This window comes from Lissotriton helveticus, chromosome 1_1 (genome assembly GCF_964261635.1).
Source record: "Lissotriton helveticus chromosome 1_1, aLisHel1.1, whole genome shotgun sequence".
NCBI classification, from domain to species: domain Eukaryota; kingdom Metazoa; phylum Chordata; class Amphibia; order Caudata; family Salamandridae; genus Lissotriton; species Lissotriton helveticus.
Genome location: NC_136057.1, coordinates 244,472,106 through 244,496,954, shown reverse-complemented (window position 1 = coordinate 244,496,954; position 24,849 = coordinate 244,472,106).

Genomic DNA, 24,849 nt, shown 5'->3' with positions numbered 1-24,849 from the left:
TATGCTATAAAACCCACAGCGGCTCGCAGGCAGATTTAGTGGGTATCAGAAATGAGATTCCACCGCATATATTTAAGCCAAAATTCATTCCTCAGGTACAATCTGTCAGTGTTTTAGTTTCTAATAGCAATATGTTTTTTAAGCCCATATATCAGATTGTTCTTCTTTAATGTAGTTCAAAACATCAAGATGTCCCAAATAGATGGACAGTGTCGTCCTTTCAATGTGTCAATATTGACAGATAGCATACCACACTGTTGGTAGGAGAGGCAAAATTCTATATTCAATTCAAAACGAAACAGTAACAACCGGGGACAGATGAACACCACCAATACATCACCAGTACATTTAAAAATGAGAGAAATTAATAAGACTTATCTAAACACGTTTTTGGTTAAAAAAGTTTGGGTTGAATTTATTACATCATCCAATTACAATACATAAAAACATAGTTTAAAACATTACAATTCATTAAAATATTTTTTAAAGTGCATCACAAACAAGAAGAATGACCTTGTTGATTCTTCTTGTTTGTGATGCACTTTAAAAATTATTTTAATGAATTGTAATGTTTTAAACTATGTTTTTATGTATTGTAATTGGATGATGTAATAAATTCAACCCAAACTTTTTTAACCAAAAACGTGTTTAGATAAGTCTTATTAATTTCTCTCATTTTTAAATGTACTGGTGATGTATTGGTGGTGTTCATCTGTCCCCGGTTGTTACTGTTTCGTTTTGAATTGAATATAGAATTTTGCCTCTCCTACCAACAGTGTGGTATGCTATCTGTCAATATTGACACATTGAAAGGACGACACTGTCCATCTATTTGGGACATCTTGGTGTTTTGAACTACGAATTTTTCCCCCCAGTCCCTATAAAGTCTTGTGAGGGGTCCTCCTTCCTTTTTCATTCTTCTTTAATGTAGGCCAAAGGCAAGACAGTGTAAGTGAGGGAGTAAGTGAAGGAATGTATCTCTTTTGGGTTGACCTGAAATTAAGTGTCTTCTGTGTATGCCACCTTCACATTTAATTAATCTATAAAAAAAATTGCGAATTGCAATGTTCTGATCTGTAACAGTGGCTGTAATGTAAAGTCTCTGGAACTGTGCGCTTTCCGCACAATTAAGGATTTGCCCCTGTTTGCCATATAAACAACGATCTGTTACCGAAAAGCAAACACGTTTTGTTTCAAGCTCAAACAAATCACAAGTTAAAGCGCAACTTGTCGTACAGTTCTTCCAAAGGTTTACAGGCCTTCTATTATTATCTTAATATGGTATTTAGGTGTTAAAGTGGTACAAATTAGGTGAAAACTTTGCTAAGGCAGTGGTAGCATGAATAAAAATGGCAAAAAACAATTTCGTAACACTATCACAATATGTGCTACATTATGCAGCATCATTTGAATTTTCTGGCCACACAACTCAGTCGACCCTGAAGCATACTGGTTTTCTCCGGCTGCAAAATTCCATTGGTCCTATATTTATGTAAAGCGCCTCAATACTTCCTTCATTGACCAGTTTCCATATAAAACTGATAATTAAATAAATCAATACACCAATAAATAGAAGCAAATGATTTTAATGTATTGCACGTGGTTTTGGAGAACAATGAAAACATTTATTGTGAAGGGAATTGGTGGCATTTAGATTGTGACAGGACTCATCAGTGTCCTTGAGTGTTTAAATCAATGCTGGAATTACCAGAGATGGAGCGAGATTGGAGAATTCAGTTTTAGGATAAGTAGGTGCGGTGTACCCTCCTGTCAGCGGTGCGCCGGATGGATTGGAGAGTTGAAATGAGGGTCGGAGGGTGACACGACGAAAGGGTCAGTGTTTGAGCGTCATAACTGCAGCGCGTGCTGACTGCAGGCTCGAGGCCCAGGCTCGAATGAAAATGGAAACGAATCTTGGCTCCACCTGGGCGCCGATGCGCTTAGAGGACAGGCGAGCCCCGAGGGCTCTTTGAATGAGGAGACAAGTGACCACGCCTAACAGGGGTGCAAGGATGAAGGGCGTGTCGGGATGTTTCGGATGCCGGAGTTTAAACAGATGAAGTTGAAGGAACGCATCGAGCGACGCGCCGACCCTGCACGCGACGGACTCAGTGAGTGTTGCTGATGCTGCAGACGAGGCATGGGCAGGGCTTGTGGTTTGCACGTGTCAGGGGGTCTGGGAGCAACCGGCTAAATATGCCATATACATCCAGCGGCCTGTACCCATTCGAACAGCCCCAGTGCTAGGGAGGTGTCTGCCAGGTCTGCCTGCATTATTAGCGCCTTTTGCATGTAATACGGGAGAGTGTGAGGGGGGGAGGGGTGCGGGGGAGGAGGAGGAGTGGGGTGCATATACTGACTGCACCTGCTTAAACTCCAGGATGAACAGAGAGTAACTGCAAAGTGCGCTCAAATTAGAGCTAGGCCAAAGCACTGGATCAGCCCTAGCCTGGGGGTCTGAAGGGTGCATGTGAGATGTGAGTGATGAGCGAGGGAAGGGATATGTGAATCAGAGGAGAGGACGCCCATCAGTGGAAAGAAAGTTCAGAGGAATCATTCATATTGTACTCAGGCCAGGAGGGTGTTGAGTACCAATTGCTTCCGGAGAAAAAACTAGAGCAAGTGGAAGTTTATGCGAGGCCAATTCTTGGTTTTTAGAAGTGGTACAAGGATGGCGTTTTCAGAAAAGCAGGGTCCGCCTTTAGTGGAGCGCTGGCAGCTCTGCTATAAAATGACGCAAAGTGTTCTGAGAATGTTGCTACTCCCGGCGGTACAACTATGGAATTAAGTATCTGAAGGGATGCTGGTGACCTATTCGTGCATGTTAGACCTGTTTTTTACAACAGGTTTATCCCCAGATTTTTTTGCTTTGTGGCATTCTGTTTCTGACCTGTTTTAGTGGTTTTATGACTGGCCAATTTACCACCGCTGATCAGTGCTAAAGTGCACATACTCTCTCTGTAAATTATTGTTATGGACTAGTGATTCCATGATGGGCATATTTGATTTACTAGTCAGTCCCTAGTGCAGTGCACAATATGTGCTCAGGGCCTGTAATGCAAATGCGGCCAGCGGGCCTGCAGCACTGATTGTGCCAACCACATAAGCAGCCTATAAATGTAACTCAGACCTGCCACTGCGGTGTCTGTGTGCAGTTTAATACTGTCATTTCAACTTGGCAAGTGCATCTACTTGCCAGGCAGTAACCTTGCCTTTTCCTACATTTTAGTCACCCCTAAGGTAGGGCCAAGGTACCCCTGTGTGCTCAGGGTGCAGTGTATGTGAAAGGTTGGACATGCCATGATGTGTGTGGCATGTCCTGATACTAAAATCCTGCCAATTTCGTTTTTCACTATTGTAAGGCTATCTGTTCCCATAGGATCGAATGGGGAGTTTGCTTATAACATCTTATAAGCATAACTGCCCCCGGGAACCAGATGGGAAATTAAAGTGTATTATGTATGAACTCAGGATGTTAAAATGTATCTTTTAGTGAGGGTACTTTTTAGATTATGTGTTTGAAAATACCACTTTTAGAAAGTAGATATTGTCTTGCTTAGCTATCCAGTTTGCCTCTGCAAGGATGTGTATTGACTTTATGGCTTTGGAGTGACAGGGGCTGGTGATGGGCAGTGGCTCCAGAGAGTCTGGATGAGTCAGCATTAGGCTGTATTGTCCTGGTCTGCATTTTTTGTGATGTGGAGTAGTAGCACCTGCACCTAAATAGGGCTGTGCCTGCCTTCCACAATGATGGCTCTGCCCCCCTGTGGTGTGTCTGGAGACAGAGCTTGCACTTTAATGGAGGTTGTTGTGCACTTGCAAAGTGCTCAGCAGAACTGGTTTGGACTGGGTCAAAGCCCTGGGCCAGGAGAGAACAAAGAGGTTTACTGTATAAAAAGAGGGTCCCAGACCCCAGACTTTTATATTACTGCTGAACTAAGGAATCTGACAAGAAGAAGGACCGGGAAAGCTGGAGGAGGAGTACTGCCCCTGTGCTGTGTGCTGCTGGGGTGGGCCTGCAGTGGTTACTTCTGTCTTGGGCAGGGAAAAGACTGGAATGTTTTAGAGAAAATCTCCAAACAGCTGATCAAAGGTTCAGCTCCTCAATCCCTATCGCATTTGAATAAATGTCCGATGCATCTACTTCTGGCATTTGCTGCCGTTCAGCGCCACTGGAATCCAAAAAGGTAATGATACTTTTGCATGGAATGTGCACCAGAAATGTAGTTGGGATTACAAGTTTAGTCCATCAATCTTCTTTATTTAAACTTGATTTAAAAACAGCACTCAGCCAACGTGTTTCATTCCTTTTACATATGAAACGTCATCAGGGCTTAATATGTAAAGCCCTTATATTAAGGGCATTATTGCCAGCAGCAATGCTGTTGGCAACCATGCCGTAACTGGGGATACTGGATTTCCAGGATTTCAAGTTGGGATCTTACTTGATTTACCATTACTGTAAGGTGAATACCTGGGCAATACCACTACGAACAAAAAGGATCTTTGTGAATACTCAACAACATATATTAAGCCCTGATGAAGTTCCTTATGCAAAATAACAAAACATATTGGCTGAGTGCCGTTCTTTAATCAAGTTTAAATAAAGAATATTGATGTACTAAACTTGTTATCCCGACTACATTTCTAGTGCACCTTCCATGCAAGAGTAGCATTACAGGACTGCTGTAAGAGGTTTCTCCAAGGGCTCAACATAGAGCTTGCCTCCTGTTTGAAGTCTCAGGGATAGAAAAGACTCCATAGATCACTTCTGGGAAATCGAGAGGAACCTTTGCCAAAGAGAATAGCTGAAGAAACTGAGGAGGAATACTGCCCCTGTGCTGTTTGCTGTCTGTGGCTGGCCTGCAGTGGCTACTTTCTTTCAAGGAAAGGGAAAAAGCAATTTGTTTTTGCTGTGTCCCCTGCTTTACTTAGATCTGCAAGGGCTTGAAGAAGAGCTTGCCTCCTGTTCTGAAGTCTCAGGGACACAAAGACTTTAACCCCAGCTTCCCTGAACTTCCTTGCTGGGAGTTCTGACCTGCAAAATAGGTGCCTGTAGCTGTTCTGGGTTTTGGGATCTGGAAAAGCAACCCAAGCCCTGCTATGCAGCTGCAATAACTCACACATCATCCAGGTCGTTGCATAATTTCGAGGCGCAAGGTCTGTTGCATTGTTGGAGGGCACAGTAAAAAACGACCCATCGCAGTAAGAAACCGACGTATCACCTCCTCTCCGGTATGGAACTGATGCATCACCATCACCTTCTCAGTAAGGAACAACGTATCACCTCCCCCAGAGCAAGGAACTGACGCATCATCTTCCCTGCGGCCCTTTTTGTTTGTGTGCGCAACTCATCTGAGGGATTTTGTGCAATTTGCTTAGAACTGAACTATTTCTATAATTTGAAATTCATATTTGTATCCCTGTATTGTGGATTTTTGTAATTTGGTCTTGTTTGGTTTAGATAAAGATCACTTATTTTTCTAAGCTGGTGTGATGTCCATTTGTAGTGTTTTCACTGTATTACTGTATGTGTTCACAAATGCTTTACAAACTGCCTCTGAAATAAACTGTCTGCTTTTGCCAAGCTACCAAGGGTGTGAACAGGGGTTATTTTAGAATAGTAACCCCCTCACCCTGACTAGGAAGAGGGGTCCCTACCTGGACAAAGGTACTTACCGCTGCCAACTAGAGACCCTAATTTCTATCAGTACAAAACAGTGGAGTTGAAAAGGGGTGGGGGTTCTTCAGATGTAGGAATCTGGATTTGACGAATTAATCAAGCAGGGGGTTATTTAGCTCATTGGAGGGAGCGGGGCTTGGAGTAGGAAAGGCTGTGATGTCCTTTCTGTGTCAGCTTTATTTGTACAATGTTTCTTGATGTTATTGTAGAGTTCCCGAAAGTAGTAGCTTGGTGTTAATAATGTTAATTAATGATCTACGTTGTTCTTGTGGTGTCAGTACCTAACATTGCCTCCTCAAGTAGATTGATAGCAGAGAGGGAGGTTTTTATTATACACTGACTATCATCATTTCTGTGCCCTTTCCTGCACCTCGCCCCTCACTGGCATCTCCTATCTTGAATGTTTTTAATTATACGATGAACCCCAAAGCCGGGTTAGTCTGGCATTCATCTTTCTAGGTTCAAGACTATATAGTCCCTGAGATCTACATGTGGTAAACATTTCGGTGAATTGTGTATGGGTAGGGGGGTTTATTAGGTCTATGTTAGGCAAGAGCAGTAATAAACAACAGTAACACTCTGAATTTCATGCTCTTTTAGTCCTTCCAGGCCATGGTAAGTATTGCTTTAGCTAACACACAAAATATATAAAGTGTGGTCCCTTTTAGGTCTGCTAAAGATAGCTTTAGGTCTACCCTCCTTCGGCTTTAGTTTTATCCACATTCTGTATGAGGCCATAGGAGTATTTCAATTTACTGTTAGGTGGCTAAGATTGCATTCATGAGATGTGCTTCTCATCACAGTGGCATATGGTGAAGCAGATTTCAAGAGCACTACAGTTTAGATACCTATATTTTCTTAACATGTTGTCTTCACTCCTTTTGAAATTTAACCAATAGTTATTTGGCATCTAAAAGTGATTTTATGTTATAAGATGTTTTTACTCCTCATGGTTTGTGCTTCTAAAAATGTTCTCACATTCTTGGAGATGTTGCACTAAGGGTGACTTTTCACCATATTCTGTGTTTGTTCCTAAATGGGATTTTGCTCTTGAATATGAGACAGCAGCACTTCTTAATTTGAAAGACAGGTGATTTTTCACATAGATATGATTAACAACTAAGTGTGTTTTCTTCTTAAATGTGATTTGTGCTCCTAAAATATTTGGTTCATTCCAGCGCATTTTGCACCTAAATGTGAGTGTTTACAGTATCAACTTCCTCATCCTGTTTTTAAGTCTCCTGCCGCTTCAATCCTCCGATTTTGGACGGAAAGCACCACTCATTTTCTGTCTGCAGACCCTGCTGTATAATTCGTCCAAGGATTTTTTTCAATTGTTTGGAAAAATCAAGTAGGTACTTTTCAGTACTTTAAGAGGAAGTGCAGACTCCATCATGTTTTTCTGTTTCTTAAATATTTTTCATTTTTTTGTTTGCTGCTGGTGTTGCCTGGAGTTTGGACAAAGAGACATAGAGTAAGTCCTTGTGGATTTAAGGAATAAGAATGTAATTTCAATGGCCTTTTTGGAGGTGTAGTTCAGGGGATAAATATACTTCTGCTCCTTGTTTTTTTGCCAAAATTTGTGTCCACACTATATTGTTTTAGTGTTTGAGGCATATTCTCCTGTAGGCTATAGATATTTTATTCTTAGTTATTTTAATAGTTTTCAAATGTGTCACTTCTGCTGTGTATTGAATGTGAAGAGAACCTGTGGATTACCTTGAATTCATAGCAAATTTGTAGTTTTTTTTGTCTATATGTGCCTGCTTTTGGCTGGAGGAAATTGGACTACACAAATTCAGGTCCAGTCAACAGGAAACTGACACGATTCATTGAAGAGAATGCCGTCCTCGACCATTCCCAATCCAGATTCCGAGCAACCACAGCAAAGACTGCCCTACTCGCCGCCACAGACAACATTCGCACCCTCCTGGACCAAGGCCAATCCGCAGCCCTCATCATACTCGACATATCAGCGGCCTTTGATACCGTCTCCCACTGCACACTAGTCGCCAGACTACACAACACAGGCATACAAGGAACAGCCCTAAACTGGATCCAATCATTCCTCACAGGAAGAAGCCAAAGGATCATCAGACTCCCGCCCTTCCTCTCCAACCCCACGAAAATTACCTGCGGAGTCCGACAGGGTTCATCCCTGAGCCCCACTCTCTTCAACATCTACATGGCCCCCATCGCAGCCATCATCTGACAACATGGCCTCAACATCATATCCTATGCCGATGACACCCAGCTCATCCTCTCCTTTACCAAAGACCCCACCACTGCCAAACTCAACTTCCAGGAAGCAATTCAAGACATCGCCGTCTGGATGACCAACAGCTGCCTGAAGCTCAAAGCCGAGAAGACAGAAGTCATTGTCCTCTGTACCACCCCTTCTGCATGGGACAGCACCTGGTGGCCGACTGCCCTCAGAAGCCCACCTACCGTATCAGACGACGCCAAGAACCTCAGCATCGTACTCGATTCATCACTCACCATGAACCGACAGGTCAATGCCATCACCTCCAGCTGCTTCAACATCCTCCGCATCATCCGCAAGACATTCAAGAGGATCCACCCTGAGTCAAGGGAGACAGTCACCCATGCACTCCTCACCAGCAGACTGGACTATGGAAACGCACTGTACGTCAGCATCAACAAGTCCTTACTCCACAAACTCCAGACAATACATAACACCGCCGCCAGACTCGTCTTCGACAGCGCACGATACGAACACATCAACCAACACCTACGAAGTATCCACTTGCTCCCCGTGGAGAAAAAAGAGTCACTTTCAAAATCCTCACTCACACCTACAAATGCCTACACTTCAATGGACCCAAATACCTCAACGATAAAATCAACTTCAACCTACGCAAAAGAAACCTCCAATATTCCAACCTCAAACTGGCTGAATCCCTGCCCATCCACAGAGCCAGAGCAAGTGGAAGATCCTTCTCTCACATTACAGCCAAGACCTCAAACAAGCTAGAGGCAGACATCAGACACGCCTCCTCCCTGATCTCCTTCAGGAAGACCCCAAGCTCTTCACCTAAACAGATCTGCGGACCCCCCCCTCAGCTCCTTGAGACTCTCACGGATGAGTAGCGAGCTTACAATTCCCTGTTTTATTGATTGATTGAGTCAGACAGTCATTTTGTACTTAGCAGTGTTTGTCCCCTGTGTTTGTTCACTGTATTGTGTGTGTGCAGGGGTGCAAGTAGACCAGACTTGCAGGGTGAGTGACGGGTCAAGCAATGGGCAGAGATATCCTTAGGGCTAATACAAGAAAATACGGTGATAAATTGTTAAATGTGGTAGACCTGGCATCATTGTCGTGAGTCTCCCTTTCATTTTGACAAATTGCCTCCTCTGTTTTGATATGTTTTTGCTAGTTGTATGCTTTGGGCACTGTGCCACTGCTAATCAGTGCCACAGTGCAAGTGCTCCCTATGTTAAATTGATGTACTAATTGGTTATTCCATGATTGGGGTATGCGATTTACCTGTCAGCCCCTAGTACAGTGCACCGTGTGTGCCCTGGGCTTGTAAATCAAATGCTGCTGGTGGACTTGCAGCACTGGTTGTGCCACCCCCAGAAGCAGCTTGTAAAGTTTGTCTCAGGCCTGCCATTGCAAGACCTAGAGGTAGTCTAATGCTGCCATGTCGACTTGGCAAGTGCACCCACTTGCCAGTCCTTAAACCTTCCCTTGCTTCATATTAGACACCACTATGGTAGGCCCAAGGGCAGGGTGCCTTGGAAGTATAAGGTAGGACATGCTCTGGTATGTGCAGCATGTCCTAATAGCGAATCTCAGCCATTTTCATTTTTCACTATTGAAGGCTACCTGTTCTCCATAGGCTAGACTTACATTCTTATAATCCTAACTGACTCAGGGAACATGGTAGAAATTCGAATTTAGTATGTCAGAATAATAAAATACATATTTTAGTAAAGTTGATTTCAATATTCTGTGTTTGAAAATACCACTTTTAGAAAGTAGGTATTTTCTTGCCTAACTGTCCAGGCTTGTCTCTGCTAGGTTGTGTATTCCTTGTCTAGGTTTGTGAGAGACAGGGGACAGGCTGGGGCAGCCCAGTGGGGACTAGAGAGATTGGCATCTAGAATGGAGGAAGGAGTTGCACCTGTGACCTGAATCGGGCTTGGCCTTCCCTCTACAATGCTGGCTCCACCTCCTGTGGCTTGTCTGATGTCTCTTCCCTGCACTGTGAAAGGAGAGAAGGAATCTTGTCAACAAAGTGCTCTAGAGCTGTATATTCCCTCCCCTGTGCTGGCTCCACCTCCTGTGGGGAGGCTGATGTCTCTGCCCTGCACAGTGAAAGGAAGAAGAGAGTCATGTAAACAAAGTGCTCAGGAACTGGTTTGGACTAGGCAGAGGCCTCTCTGCCTTCAGAGAACAAAGGATTTTGGGATATAAATATTGGGACCCTGATCCCAAGAAATTAGATCACTTCTGGAACAAGAAACCTTTTGCCAAGGAGAAGAACCAAGGAAGCTGAAGGAGTTTTACTGCCCCTCTGCCAGTGTGCTGTTTGCTGGGTTGGCCTGCAGTGGTTGATTCATTGCCAAGGAAAGGAGAAGGAACTATTTAAGGACTTTCATCATTTACAGAATATTCTCCATGGGCTTGAACTGTGCTTGTCTCCTGCTGATGTCTCAGGGACAAAATAATAAATCTCCAGCTCCCTTCTGAATTTCCTTGCTGGGAATTCTCAACTCCAGACATTTGCATGTCACTGGGAGCTGGAAGCGCGATGCATCAAGAGGACGAGTGTCGTCGCTACAGCTGAAATCGTTGCATTCCCAGAGAAGCAAGCCTTCGCCACATCTCCCTGGAAGCGTGTGTTCATCGAAGCTGTCTGCTGCCGCATCACCGGAGAAGCATGACGCCATCGAGAGAGTCACCATCGCATCATCGGAGAAGCGTGTGGCAGGGCCTGTCACGGCTCCAAAGTACAGAGTCGTCGCAAGGCTTCCAGGAACCTATGCATCATCATCGAAGCGTAATCGCATCTGCGCATCAAGGGCGCCGTCTTCTCACATCGCAACCGGATCATCGCATGGCATCAAGGAGCCAACTTGCGCACGGCAACGGGCCCACAGGCCAAGAATCTATGCATCAACTCCGCACCGGTAAGGATTACGACGCATCCCCTACTCTGCTCAAGCATTGAAGCACGACGCATCATCTCCCAAGGATCACGGAACCGAAGCATCTCCCCTTTTGTGAGAGCTTGGTTTACTTTGCAATACGCATCCAGGTACTTTGTTGAGAACTTTGTCGCATTCATCATCAACTTGAACTAAGTAGCTTTTATCATCTTTAAAGTAATCTTAAGTGTAGTATTGTGGATTTTTATCGTTTGTGGTCTATATAAAGAATACTTTTTTTTTATTAAACCTGTGTTGTGTCCATCTGTAGTATTTTCACTGTATTACTGTGTATATTCACAAATGCTTAACACACTGCCTCTGAGATAAGCCTGTCTGCTTGTGTCAAGCTACCAAGGGGGTGAGCAGGGGTTATTAAGGAGTGTAATTCCCCTTATCCTGATTTAGAAGTAAGGGTCCCTATTTGGACAAAGGTGAATAACATTGCCAACTAGAGACCCCCAGATCTAACATGTGGTCAAACCAGATATGATTACAACTAATATACATTAGAGGATTTAATCATTTCTATGGGACACTGACGGAGATATTTTAAAGAGGAAATGAGTGATTTGCCTGCTTAAATGTGGATTTTTGCAGATTTCTAAACAACGCTCTTATATCCAGTTTTCACAAACTGTTTCAAGACAACAATTTTTTTGCAAATTCTCTGAAAATTTGTTAAATATTTTTCATCCCATGATCAGACTCCTGTCTGACTATTTGACAAAAGTATGTTTTCGGTCTGCTCATTGTGATGCCCAAAGTACTTTCACACTTAATTTCAGAATGTGTGACTGGCACACAGTATCAGCCCGCATGGCTTGTTGGTGGTGGCGGTGGTAGCTGGGATGTTGTGTGGGAAGGTTGTGGGGGTTGCAATTGCGGGAGGGAGCCTCTGGAAAAAAGAATACAAATAAATAAGTTACCTTTCCACCAGGTTTCAGGTTCCGGGTCTTGCTTATCTGTTCCTGCTCCTTCTCTCCTGCGTTTAACTTCAGAAAAAGGAAGCAGGTAGCAGGCTCTCTCACTTAAGCCAATCACAATGCTTCAATGAAGCGTTGTGATTGGTCTAATGACCGTGACATGGCTCCCTGAATACTTTATTTTTTTTACTAGGAAGCAGGCAGCCAGCATGGAGAAGGGGAAAGTGTGCATGACTGGTTTGGACAGCCTGAGAGGGCCAACAGTCATTGTACACTTAGGAGTGGGCAAAAAACTCCTCCCCTGCCCTGCTCCATGAGCAGAGAAGACCCACCCACCCGCGAGCCAACAAAGGTAACATAAAATGAAAATAACTAAACGTTATTATCATCTTATATTTTCTTTCCTTTCCACTGCTCGAAAGCAGTGAGGTGAGACTCCTCTGCCATAGCGGAGGAGCCCCCACTGCTGGCTAATCCCAAGTTTGTTTCCTAATGCATCTTTATGGAAACAAACTTGGGCAAATGGTGAATGTCAATCGCTTAGCAGTCAATTCCTCTGCTAGAAATCTGTGCTTTTCTAAATTTGGAAATAAAATAGTAGTTATCACTGCCCATGAAGAAGACTCATAAAGGGATGAGTGAGGTACATTCATGTAGGAATCCACAAAGCATAAAGACTGGTCAAAGGGTAGTTGTATGGAAATAGCTTTGCACAGTATTGCTATTTGGCATACAAAGGATACAATTATGCTTTCAACCTCCAAAACACATGACTGGCAGATAGGCAATGTCCTGTTTACTCTGACAGAGACAGAAATAGTGCCTTTTAAGAGTACATGCTATAATAACAACACCAATGTTTTAATTTCCATTCTGGAACCGCCAGCACATATTCCACTAGATCAACTAAAATTATCAATTTTGTTTTATATATCCTGCAACCATTTGGTGCACATGTCTCCGAAATTAATTTGAGAAGTATAGGAAAGTGCCCCTTTGTGCATGATTACCCACACTTTTTGCCTGACACATAATGCACTTTTTACTTAGTTTGCCCTGGGTCCCTGCAATTCAGGTTCCCAGTGCCTGTGTTCTTTCCCAAAGATGTACCTTTGTACCCCCATTTGGCATCTCTGGTCAAAGGTAAGCCCTTGCGAAAGGTACTATGGTTACCAAGGGCCATTTGACCAGAGAAGGCCTCTAAGGGATGCAGCACCAATTGTGCCTCCCTGAGAGGCCCTGTACTGACACTAACACCCATTGCTGGCTGCTTGCTTTGGTGCAGAAAAAAGTGAAGAATCAACATGGCACACATCACTGTGTGCCATGCCTGCAATCCACTGCCTGTGGCCTAGTATAATTCACCCAAATAGCAGGGTGCACTAGACCACAGGGGAAGGTACAGTAGCATGAGCCCATTTACCCCTACAATGTATAAGTCCATTTTTAGATATTGTAAGTGAAGGCATAAAGAGTATATGGTCGGGGAGTTGGTCATTACGAACTCCACAATTCTATTATGACTACACTGAAGCCTGGGAACTTTGGTAGCAAACTTCTCAGCACACTAAACCCACACTGATGCCAGTGTGAAATTTAATGTAAAATGCTTGAAAGGGCATCTTAGAGATTGCCGCTGAAAAACAGCCAGCCCTGGTGTGTTTACTGAATGACTGCCCCCCATTTGCCACAACCAGACATGTTTGTGGACCTCTGGATAGAGAACCTCCACTTTTTGGGTCCAGAAACAAAGCCTGTCCCGGGGAGAGGTGTTACACCTCTTCACCCAGGATGGGCTGGGCCCACAAACGGGGAAGCTTCAAAGGCTTGCCAGCCTTATACGCTGTCCCTGACATTTCGACCCACACCAGTTCTACCCCCACTTTGGGTGGAAGAATTAGTGTGAAAACCAAGCTACAAAGAGAGGTGTTCCCACCTTTTCCCACCACACCCCTCAGGTGGGGGCGTTGAGGTGAAGCACACATCTCAGGCCCCTCCATCTTGAAGATGAGGGGACTCAACGAAACTGGAAGAGGTTCATTTCTCCCTCCCACTGGAGGTGGCATATTAGAAGATGTACCCACCCCAAAGAAGGTACCCATTGGTCCTGTCCTTCACATTCTTTTTTAAACACTGCCAAATGTATTATTTAGGGGTGGCCCTGAAACGTGCCTCCCCAGATTCGAGGAAGAAAGAAGAAGGAACAAAGAGCCATGCTGACCTAGGAGGAAGAGGAGACCAACTGCTTTGGCCACAGTCCTCCTGGCCTGTCCCATTTATGACTCACAACCATGAAGGAGGTACCCTTTTAACTGGAAAAGGTGGGGGGGTGTATAACACTGCAACAAATAAAGAGTACCTTTTCTCTACTTTTGTACACAACTAGGCTTTATGCCTCTTTGTACAGTTACATTAGGGTATTCACTGGCCTTTATCTAGACTATGAGGTCTAAGGTAGGTTACCAAAAGGAAATGTTCTATTCACAACAAATGTTCATTAATACAGGTAAAAACAGACAATATAGTGAAAAATAGAGAAAATAGAAAATATGATATTTCTTTCTAAAAATTGAAAGTATAGTCCTGAAGAAGGTGAAGATCAACATCTAAACACCGAAATGCCGCGTCGACAATTTTTTTTTTTTTTTAAATATTGTGGTTTTAATAATTTATTCTATCAAATTTAATATTGTATTCAATGTGTTTTTATGAATTGTTTTGTAAATGTAGAACATGTGTAATAATTACATGCTTTTTAGCAGATAAAATAGACAAATGAATACACTCTAGACCTCAGGGTTTTTCTGTTTTCCCTATTTTTTTTTATTTTCTCTATTTTCCTCCCAGGACTTTTTCAAGTCTTCAGCATCATAACACGATTTCAATGATGAAGAATCATATCACCAACTCCGTGGCAATATATACAACCTTATTTGAAAACTGTTCCAAGAGTACCCTTTCTCATGTCAGGGCTCCTGTATCGAAGATGAATATATGATGAGTAGGAACTTGATAAGCCAGCAATTATCTGGCCATACAGCACCAAGCAAACACAGTGTGAGATCCATCTTATGTCTACAGCTAATCGGCACCTTCAGGAAGTCTCCCTACTCGAACCTGCCGCATCTTTGATGAACCAAAAGGTTTCCATTGGCAACCACAGGGACCCCAACAATGTCCTCTTGGCACACTGCGCTCTGCTACCCTTGTGCTACTGGTAGTGCAGCTCCTGAGCTGATTATTGGCCCATGCAGTGCTGACCTTAACTCCCGAAACTTTGCTCCCACAGCCGAGTGGCCTGCTTGCAAACAGACCCTAACCAAAGGTCCACTTGGTCCCATTGGCAAACTTTGGGTCCATGCACCCGGCCCTCCAGTGCTGCTGGTGGTGCGACTTGTGTGCCCATCTAGACCTTGGGGAACCTTGCTCCTATACCAGAAACCTTCCTCTTGTAAGTCGTTTACTTACCTCAGAAACAGCTAACACTTTTTCTTCATAGAAACCAATGTTGTGATGTTTTGTTCCTAAAAATGTTTTGTGTTGAGCTCAACTTTGTATAGAGGAAAAAGTAACTAAACTGCAAACCTTAGAAAGTCTTTTACTTACCGGTCTGATATCTAGGTATACTACCCCGAGTAGTCGATGTAATCTAAAAGTATTCCAAAAGCAATTTTACTTACCTGTGCCAAGTCCTGCTTGGTTCTATAAATAAAATGCACGTGCATCTTTTTTATACTTACCTAATTGGTTAGGATCCTATATCTGAGTGTGTGCTATCAGTCTTGATTGAGTGAATGCAATTAATAAATACATGCTTAACACTCCCCCTGGATAATCCTAACTGTTCGCTCACACTACCACAGAGAGAGCTGTTAATACTTACCTAATTTAGCCTCTGCTATACCTCGGGGGACTGCCTGGACTCTGCACACTATACCTCACTTTGGTTTAGAATATACATAGCCTGCTTCTGTCAAGAAGTATGACAATATTCTATGTAATGTTTTTTTTAAAGTCATGTACTGATTTTAAAAATGTGCCTGACCTGGGCAGAGAAAGGATCAACCTTGAATGGGGCACACAAGAGACATTTGTACCAGTTTGGCATTGTAACACTGAAAATAGTAGTGCATAAAGTAGTGTCTTCATTGTGCACTGCTTTTTCGCAGGTAACCTATTATGCAGAATATCAGAGTTATGCTGCTTTTGACGGACCCAGGCTTGGATTGACATCAGATAACTACACTAGACTAAAGAGGCAGGGAACAGTGATGCAATGACGACACAAGGGTACTGCGGTGTATGGCTTTTGCATAGACACCTTCCCAGGGGAAAAAAACACCAGGCCAATTCTACAACTGTCTTACAATGCACTCTCTGAAACTGAGCATAGAGGTGTTTGGTTTAGATGAATTGAAATGGCTTTTGCAAAGCGCATTGGTACCTGGAGGCATCCTAGCTCTGGAGAGAAGCTAGAGAGGGAGAGCCTTCTATTGGAAAAGCCAGGTCTTTAGATGGCAGAGAAATGTCTCTATTTAGACATACATTAGATGTTCAAGCTTCATATACTTGAGCTGGCTCTCAGTCTACCCATAGGACAGATAAGAAACACCTGAGTTATCGCTCAGATGAAAATGCTCCATCATCAAAGGACAAAATCAACAACCCAAAACCTCTTCCGGTTATTGAAAAACTATATCATAAGGTATCATTTAACTGAGTTGTTACTCATAAAGTGTAGCAAAAGCCCTAAGCAACTTGACTCTGAACTAACTGCATCAGAAAATATATGAAATAGATAAATTGTAAAAACCTTTCTAAACAAAGAATGGTCCTCTATTTTTTGCAATTAAGCACAGTGCGTTTCAAAAGGAGGAAGCAAGAAAAGAAAAGGATCATCCAACTCTAGCCTCACCCTCCCCCACACCACCAAACCTTTTTAAATTTTAGCAATCACACAAGCAGCCTGGGGGTTGTTTTATAATAGGCTTTGTGGGCAAAGCAGAGCAACTTATAGTGGATCCTTCTGGAAACAGGCAAACTGTGTGGTTCACAGCAAGCCTCAAAGCACCAATCTAAGGGCCAGATGCATCAAGCTAAAAACCGGTCGCAAAGGGGCACATTCTCAGAATCTGCCCCTTTGCGACCGGTATTTTTGCATTTGGGATGCATCATCCCAAATGCAAAAATCGCAAATAGAGAATTCGCTAAATTGCGATTGTTTGCATTTAAGGAATCTCAAATTGAGATTCCTTAAATGCAATGCATGAAAGTTTCAAAAATAGCGAATTCGCTATTAGGGCACGCAAATTACCACGAAGTACAACTTCATGGTAATTTGCAAAAACTTTGAAAAATGCACTTTTGTGCATATTTCAAAGTTTCATGTTGCACACACACATGCCCTAAGGGCATGTGTGTGCGCAACATATGTGCACAGATCAAAATCAGGGGTGAAACAAGGTGTCCTTTGGACACCCCTTCACCCTTGAACTCGCAATCTAATTGAGATTGTCTTCCCATTCATTCCAATGGGCCTCTGAGCCCATAGGAATGAATGGGGAGGTATTCATTAATTGCGACTCGCAATTTGCAAGTCGCAATTAAGGAATTCTAAGGAATCGCTATTTTTGTAGTGATTGCTTGATGCATTCCATTTTGCTATTCCTTATTAGCGATTCCTTATTTTTCGCTAATAAGGAATCGCAAAATGGATGCTTGATGCATCTGGCCCAAAGTCCCTAAAATTCATGACAAGTCATGCTGCCATCTTATGAATGCTTGTAAATAACTGACTCAGGAAGGCTAGCACAGCAAACATTGGTGTAGTTCAATAAAAAAGCAATCATAGCCTTAACAACGCAGGGTGCAAAAGTTTCACATGATCTTAAGGCACACCTCAGGATTTGACACTTTGATGTTAACCCCTTCGGCACGCATGACGAGCTGAGCTCGTCATGAGTTGTGCCGCTCGCACGCTGATGACGAGCTCACCTCGTCATGTAACGCGTTTTAAAAAAAAAAAGCCGCACAGCGCAAAAATCGCGGCCGCAGGCATGCGGTTAACAGAATGCCCACACCCCTCACCCCTCTTATTCCTTTGAGTTCAGGGTAGCCATCTGTGCCCATTTAGTTTAGCCTATTGTGTGCTCCTGGGAGGTATTTCATATCCCTTTCATACTGCTGAATGCTGAATATCCTTGGATTCTAGGCAAATCACTTAATCTCCCCGTGCATAACAAAATGAATGTGTCCTCATGTAACGCAACTGGTGCTATGTAAAGCGATCTGATACCCAATACTGTGGGGTCAAGATCGCGCTATATAAAACCCCGTAAAATAATAAAAAATACCTCTTCCCGGGCTGAGCACAGGCAGGCAAATTAGCCATAGGAACTTCAGGCAGGGAAAAAGTAAGTTTCAAATTTATTTCTTAATATTTATTATAAATTCAACTCCATCATTGAATTGGATTTTTAAGTACTATAAAAACATTATTAAAATAAGTGATGTAATTATTTTTCTAGCTTCCTGCAATACGTTATTAGCATTTCACTTTGCACTCTGGTTTCCTACCTAAACAGCTAGGCCTGCCACAGTGAAGATACCATTTGGGCCTTGTTGCTGCAGGGACACAGTAACATTAAATACATGTTTCACTTTTAAATACCATGCATCCTACCTTGTGAAGTAAAAGAGCAGTTACAGGTGCCTTACTAATGTTTAAAAGGGATGCTGTTACCTTACAAAAAGGGTTATTTGAAGAGGTCATACTGCTGTTTTTACAGTGCAGCAGTCAGCCTACAATGGTACAACTGAAGTCATGTGTTCCTTTGAACCACTATTGTCAGTTCGGACACCCAAGGTTAGACTGGAACAGTAAGTATGCTGACAGAAGGATGCTGTAAGAGAAGCTGTTGTAATGACCAGAAAGCCAGTTGATTTAGAACTAAACAGCATTTTGGTCTCTATTAGGGATAGTATTATATCATGTTATGCGCTGAGCAATCTTGAATTAAGTTGACATTGTGCTGTTTAGCTTTACTGCCTGAAGGATATGATGTTGATAATTGGGAGATAGGAAATTGGAGTAAAGTGACTTAGGGCCTGATTTAAGACAAGGTACTTCATAACAAAGGCAGTGAAGTACCCTCTATGCCAAACTCTTTTGGCCAAATGTAAGACAATACCGATTAGCGAGTCGCAAATTGCTTCATTTTGGGACTCACAATTTGCGACTCGCAAATGGGAATGTACAACAGTGTCTCAGACACTGTTTGCGATTCCTAATGGGGTTGCAAATTGTCTGCCTCATTAATATTCACAGCAGGTGCAATTTAACCCGATTAGGAATGGCTAGCACTGCCAGGGTCAGTAGACCACCAAGTCTATGATTTTTTTTTTTTTTTTAAATGCAGCCTGTTTTCCTCAAAGGAAGACAGGATGCATTTAAAAAAAAAAATGAAACGTTACTGTTTCATTTCTTAAGAACAGGCAGTGCTCCGTGGGACAACTACCTGCTCTTAGATTTTTTTTTCAATGGCAGTCACAAAGGGGAAGGTGTCCCCTGGAAACCCCTTCCTGTTTGCGAGTGAGTTACCACCCATTTGAAATGGGTAGTAAACTGCGAGTATTTTGCGGCTGCAATTGCAGCTGCAAAACAATCTTACATTGAAGTGCGAGTCGCTATTAGGAAGGGACGTCCTCGGCATCCCTCTTCCTAATATTGAGTCGCAAACCCTATTTTGCGAGTCAGTAATAGGTTACCAACTCACAAAATAGGACAGGCCTATTTTGCGATCACAAGCGGTCTGATTTCTTGTTTGCGAGTGCAAAAAATGGTCGTACATCTGGCCCCTAGTCCTCTCACCTCATTAAGTGAAGGGCAGCCACTAAACTTTCTGTTGACGGAGTCCTCAATGGCTCTGTTGATGGGAAGTTTCTGTCAATGGTTTAATGGAGTGGGTGCCGTTGGAGGAAAGGCATTTTGTTTAACTGTCACTGCCACAAAATGGGTGCTATGGGGTGGAACAATGGTAGAAAACTAGGGTTAGGGTGTCATTATTCTGTTTTCTAACTTTTGAAGTTTGTTTAAAAAAATGTTTCAATCGTTTGGTGACTGACAACTGTCAGGAAACTGGTGATTCCTTTCAGCGTATATCGTGAGTGCTAGGCAGGCAGTCAGCTTAAAATATAACATATGATAGTCTAACAGGGTGGTAGAATTCATATCCTCCACCACCCTCATAGACTGTATTGATTCTGCCAAAACCTAAACCACACTTTTAGTGGAGTGGTAGTCAATAAAGATGATAGATATGGACCTCATAATATATTAATAATAATAGTAGTAACAAGGCTTGGGCGGAATGTCAATTACACTGGAGTAATCTGTGGAATTTCGGTAATTCTGCATTACTCTTTGAAAAAGAATTACTGACAATAATGGATTTCTATGGCTCGTTCTATTAAGAGTAATTTGAGTGAAACAGTCCATCCTGCTTCAGCTCATTCAGCAAGAGTGAGCAGCTGCTCTCTATTCATGGTGTCCTGCATTTAATGGTATTCATTCAAGCAAAATGTATCCTCACATCTTGTTTGGATGGAAGAGTGTATTTTGAGCCAAGAAAACAGAGCTAATTGCTGGGTGTAAGATGGGGGATCTATTTCTTAGCATAAAATGCAGTTTCTCACCCATTTCGGATCTAAGGCGGAATTTTGGGGCATATGTACAACAAAATGTTGGAGAACAAAGCTGCGCCAAATTAGGCAGTGCTGCGCTCCAACATTTTCAAATCACAGGGATGCACCGTATTTACTACAATATGGCGTACCCCTGTGTTTTCCCTAGTGCTGGTGGTATCATTAGCTGCCTAGCATCAATTCAGGCACCATTGCAACATAGTGAATGGTGCCGGCATGGCAGGGAATGATTGTTTACATGCAGGAAGGGTCACCTTCCTGCACATAAACAATCAATAATGTATTTTGCTGCTTCTATGTGTCCTGCAGAATGCAGCACACCTAGAAAAAGCAAAACAAGGAGAAATAAAAGTATTCCTCCTTGTGCACCATTCTAACACTTGCTCTTGCATGTTGTTAATTTCGGGCAAAGTCACAGATTTACAACTCTGTCTAAATCTGGAGAAGAGTGAAAAAGCAATGGGTGTGGCAATGGAACGCCCACAGCAACACCCTTTGCATGCCCCTTTCATGCAGGTACATGTGTGAAGGGGTAGCATATTTACTAAATGGCATTACACCACAAAACATGGCTTAAAGCCGCTTTGTAAATAGGGTGCAGGGCATACTGCCAGAGGAGTGTAAAGAAAAGTGATGCTCCGATGGCACTAGGGCTAGTACATATGCCCCTTTGTGCTAAGAAAATAGCTCTGAATGTGGGAGTATTTGAGGGGAAATCCTTCCCCAAGAGCACATCTAGGGATCTATTAGGATGGAGGGCAGAGGCACTGCCGCGGTGCTGGCGGAATTTTTTTTTCCGCACGCCAGCAGTGGTCCTCACACCCACCATATTACTATAGCCAAACATAGCCCATTTTCCTTCTGCTGCGGCTAAACGCGAACCGCCATCAAAGTGCACCCCTACCATGGTGGTGGGAGCGAATGGAGACTCACCGCTTTGCGGAATGATGTCCCGTCTGCTGTACAAATTAGGATGCCCCAAACAGCCAGTCGCACTGCAGCAGAGAAACCGCCCAACCAGAGACGGCAGAGCACGGAACCAGAGTCCCGGTCCCTTCCACCCGGTCCCGACAGCAATGGATCCAGCTCTACACATCTTCCCGGTGCTGTACCTGATACATTGGCAGCAACTCATGGACCGTCCCGGGCGGCGCCGCAGGTACGCAAACACACAATCCCACACACAACCACAACACACAACTCATGGGCTGATTCAGGGTTCCTGTCCACACCAGACACCCTGGTGGGGACAGGAACATATCCACAAGTGTACCCACACATGTCCTACTTGTCACCAAATCACCCCTCAGCATCCAGATCACCCATCTTCCACAATCATGATGTAATCTCCCGGTCACGTCACTGCATCGGTAAAGACGCGGAAAAACACGGGCACAATGCAAAAGGCTGGGCCAGCGCAGGTATGGGCAGTGCACAAAGACCACAGGGCCACACCTCTACCTTCCACACACTCTGCCCCCAACCAACATGAAGGGACATACCATGTGCCCCTCCTGTGCTCCCCCATGCACAATAACCAGCCAGGTGAACCCACACCCTGCACCACACAGAAAACGACTAGGGAGATAGCCACAGCAAGTCTGGCTGCAGAGGAACACACAGCACAGAAGCACTGGACCAGGGCAACCCATGCACCACAACAACACCACACTCATGGCAAGAAAACTGAGTCCAAGCGCAAAATGAACACACACACAGATAAAGAACAATCTCTCCACTGGACATAAAGCCTGCCAAGTCACACAGACATACCCTACACTGACACACAGCCACATACACAGACTACATGCCAGCAGAAATGGAGGACAACATATAGGAAAGCTAAAGTGAGATGCACACAAATAGAAGGCCAAGGAGCTAACCATCAATCATGTGTACATCACATGCACAACAATGAACATTTAACAACACCCTCAGCACATCAAATCACACATGGCTGGCACAGTGAATGAAGTCAAACCACAGTCACCTCAGTGCAACAACTCTGGGAGACAGCAAGGCAACCCATGTACAGGCACAGTGCACAGTGATGAAAAGAAGGGTATGAAGTCAAACAGCCACACAGCTGTACCCAACTACTTTACATGAGTATGTCAGCAGTACAACACACAGGGCCCATTTCAACACTACATGACTGTCACACACAAGTAGGAATATACTATAATATAATAGTTTGACTACACGCTTGCTGCCGCGCGGTCCTCTCAGTTTGCGCCAATTAAAACTGGAAATTGAACTGTGATAGAAATATTGTGGGAATTTTCAACTGGGATTGAAATATTGTGTTTTTAACCTAAAACTTACTTACCGATTCGCGTCGGGCACTGGAATTGAATTAGAACACTGCCTGACACCCTCACAGCGGCCTTAGCCAATCAGCCAGAGCGGGGTAGAGCTTAGAGGCGGAGTCAGACCTCAAAAGGAGGAACAAATCGAGGGGCCAACTAATACACGCTTTCTGCCGCGCGGTCCTCTCAGTTTGCGCCAATTAAAACTGGAAATTGAACTGTGATACTGGGATTGAAATATTGTGTTTTTAACCTAAAACTTACTTACCGAATCGCGTTGGGCACTGGAATTGAATTAGAACACTGCCTGACACCCTCACAGCGGCCTTAGCCAATCAGCCAGAGCGGGGCGGAGCTTAGAGGCGGGGTCAGAGCGCGTATATATGTGCATAAGTACGCGGGAGCGCAGCAGACGCGCTCAACGGGCGCGTCGGCGGGGCGGTGAAGGCTTGCCGCGTGCCAGCCCGGGCCCAGGGGCCACAAACCCTGGTAAAATTATGGAGTATTGCTCAGATGAGCTTAGATCTCTGGAGCAATATGAATCCAGGTTACCATCGGATATCATGGACCTGATTGGGATGCTCGGTATCTCCCATGAACAGGTAGATTATCCTGCCCCCTCGTCAGAGGCGTACTCTACGGAAACCGTCGAGTCGTCAACTAAATCTAATTCGACGTCCCTTTGGGTCATGTACCTTAACACCCGCTCGCTGGTGAGGCATCAACTTGACATTTTTTTACTGTTGGCGTCTGTGAAACCCGACTTCCTACTGCTCTCCGAGACTTGGCTTACTCCCGACAAAACCCCTGACATCTTAGCTGCATTTCCTTCTGATTATTACATTCTATCAGTCAATAGGCCGGCAGGGATGACGGGAGGGGGAGTTGCTGGCATTATAAATAAAAGTCATAAGTTCAACAAGTTGAGCTCCTTGATCCTTACTGAGGTTGAGAATATGGTCATCAACTTTGATACAAATTCTGGATCTCTGACGTTGGTACTCATGTATCGCCCTCCCCAGTCTATGCCCTCATTTCCCCTTTCACTTAGTGAACAGATAGCCAATCTCGCAATGAACCACGCTAGAGTCATGCTCATTGGAGATTTGAATTACTGGTTTAACGATGAAGGGGGAGGGACTCAGTCGGCAGAACTGACCGAAACGCTTTCCAATCTAAACTTGGTCCATAAAAGGCCATATCGTGGATCAAATATGGTCGTATAATATCGAACTGTCACCCCCGCTCATTTCCCCATGTATTTTGTCAGATCACCATTTAATCGAATTCACAGTTACTTTTAATGGAAGGGTTAAGCCGTCGAAGGTCGCGGGAGGCATGACTAGGACATGGAAAACACTTGCTACTCAGGAGTTTATGGCTACCTTAGCTAGCTCCCTCCCTTCTGTTGACACTAATTCTAATGTTGACTCTATGGGAAAGGGTATTTCTAACTGGTTACTAGTGGCTAGTGACATCCATGCCCCTCTCATTAAATTCTCCTGGGCGAGACAGGCCGAAGCCCATAAATGGTTTACTTCTGACCTAAAATCACAAAAACTATTGCTACGTCAGTCAGAAAGGAAGTGGAGGCATAGTTACGCCAGTGATGAAAGACAACTTTATCTCACTGCCCGCAGGGACTACAAGAAAGCCCTACTGGCTGCGAAGACTCTATACTTTTCCACAAAGGTGCTCGCTGCTCCCAATAAATCTAAAGAAATCTTCAGGATTGTTAATGACCTCAGTAGCGAATATAGAATTGCCCCTTGTTTGGTCCCTACTCAAGAGCGGTGTAATGCACTAAACAGCTTCTTCGTGGAAAAAATTGAAAGCATCAGGGCGAGTATCCCCTTGGTAGCGCTTGAGGAACTACCAGGGGTTAATCCTGATAACCCATTTATCATAGATCAACTCATGGAGATTGGTCCTGATACCCTACTTGAACTAATGTCACGAGTCAAGTCGGGCTCTCCCAAAGACTGCTGTCCTCCCGCTATTTTGAGGGAAGTATTCTCGGCCTTACCGCACAGCCTCCTTCCCCTCCTTAATG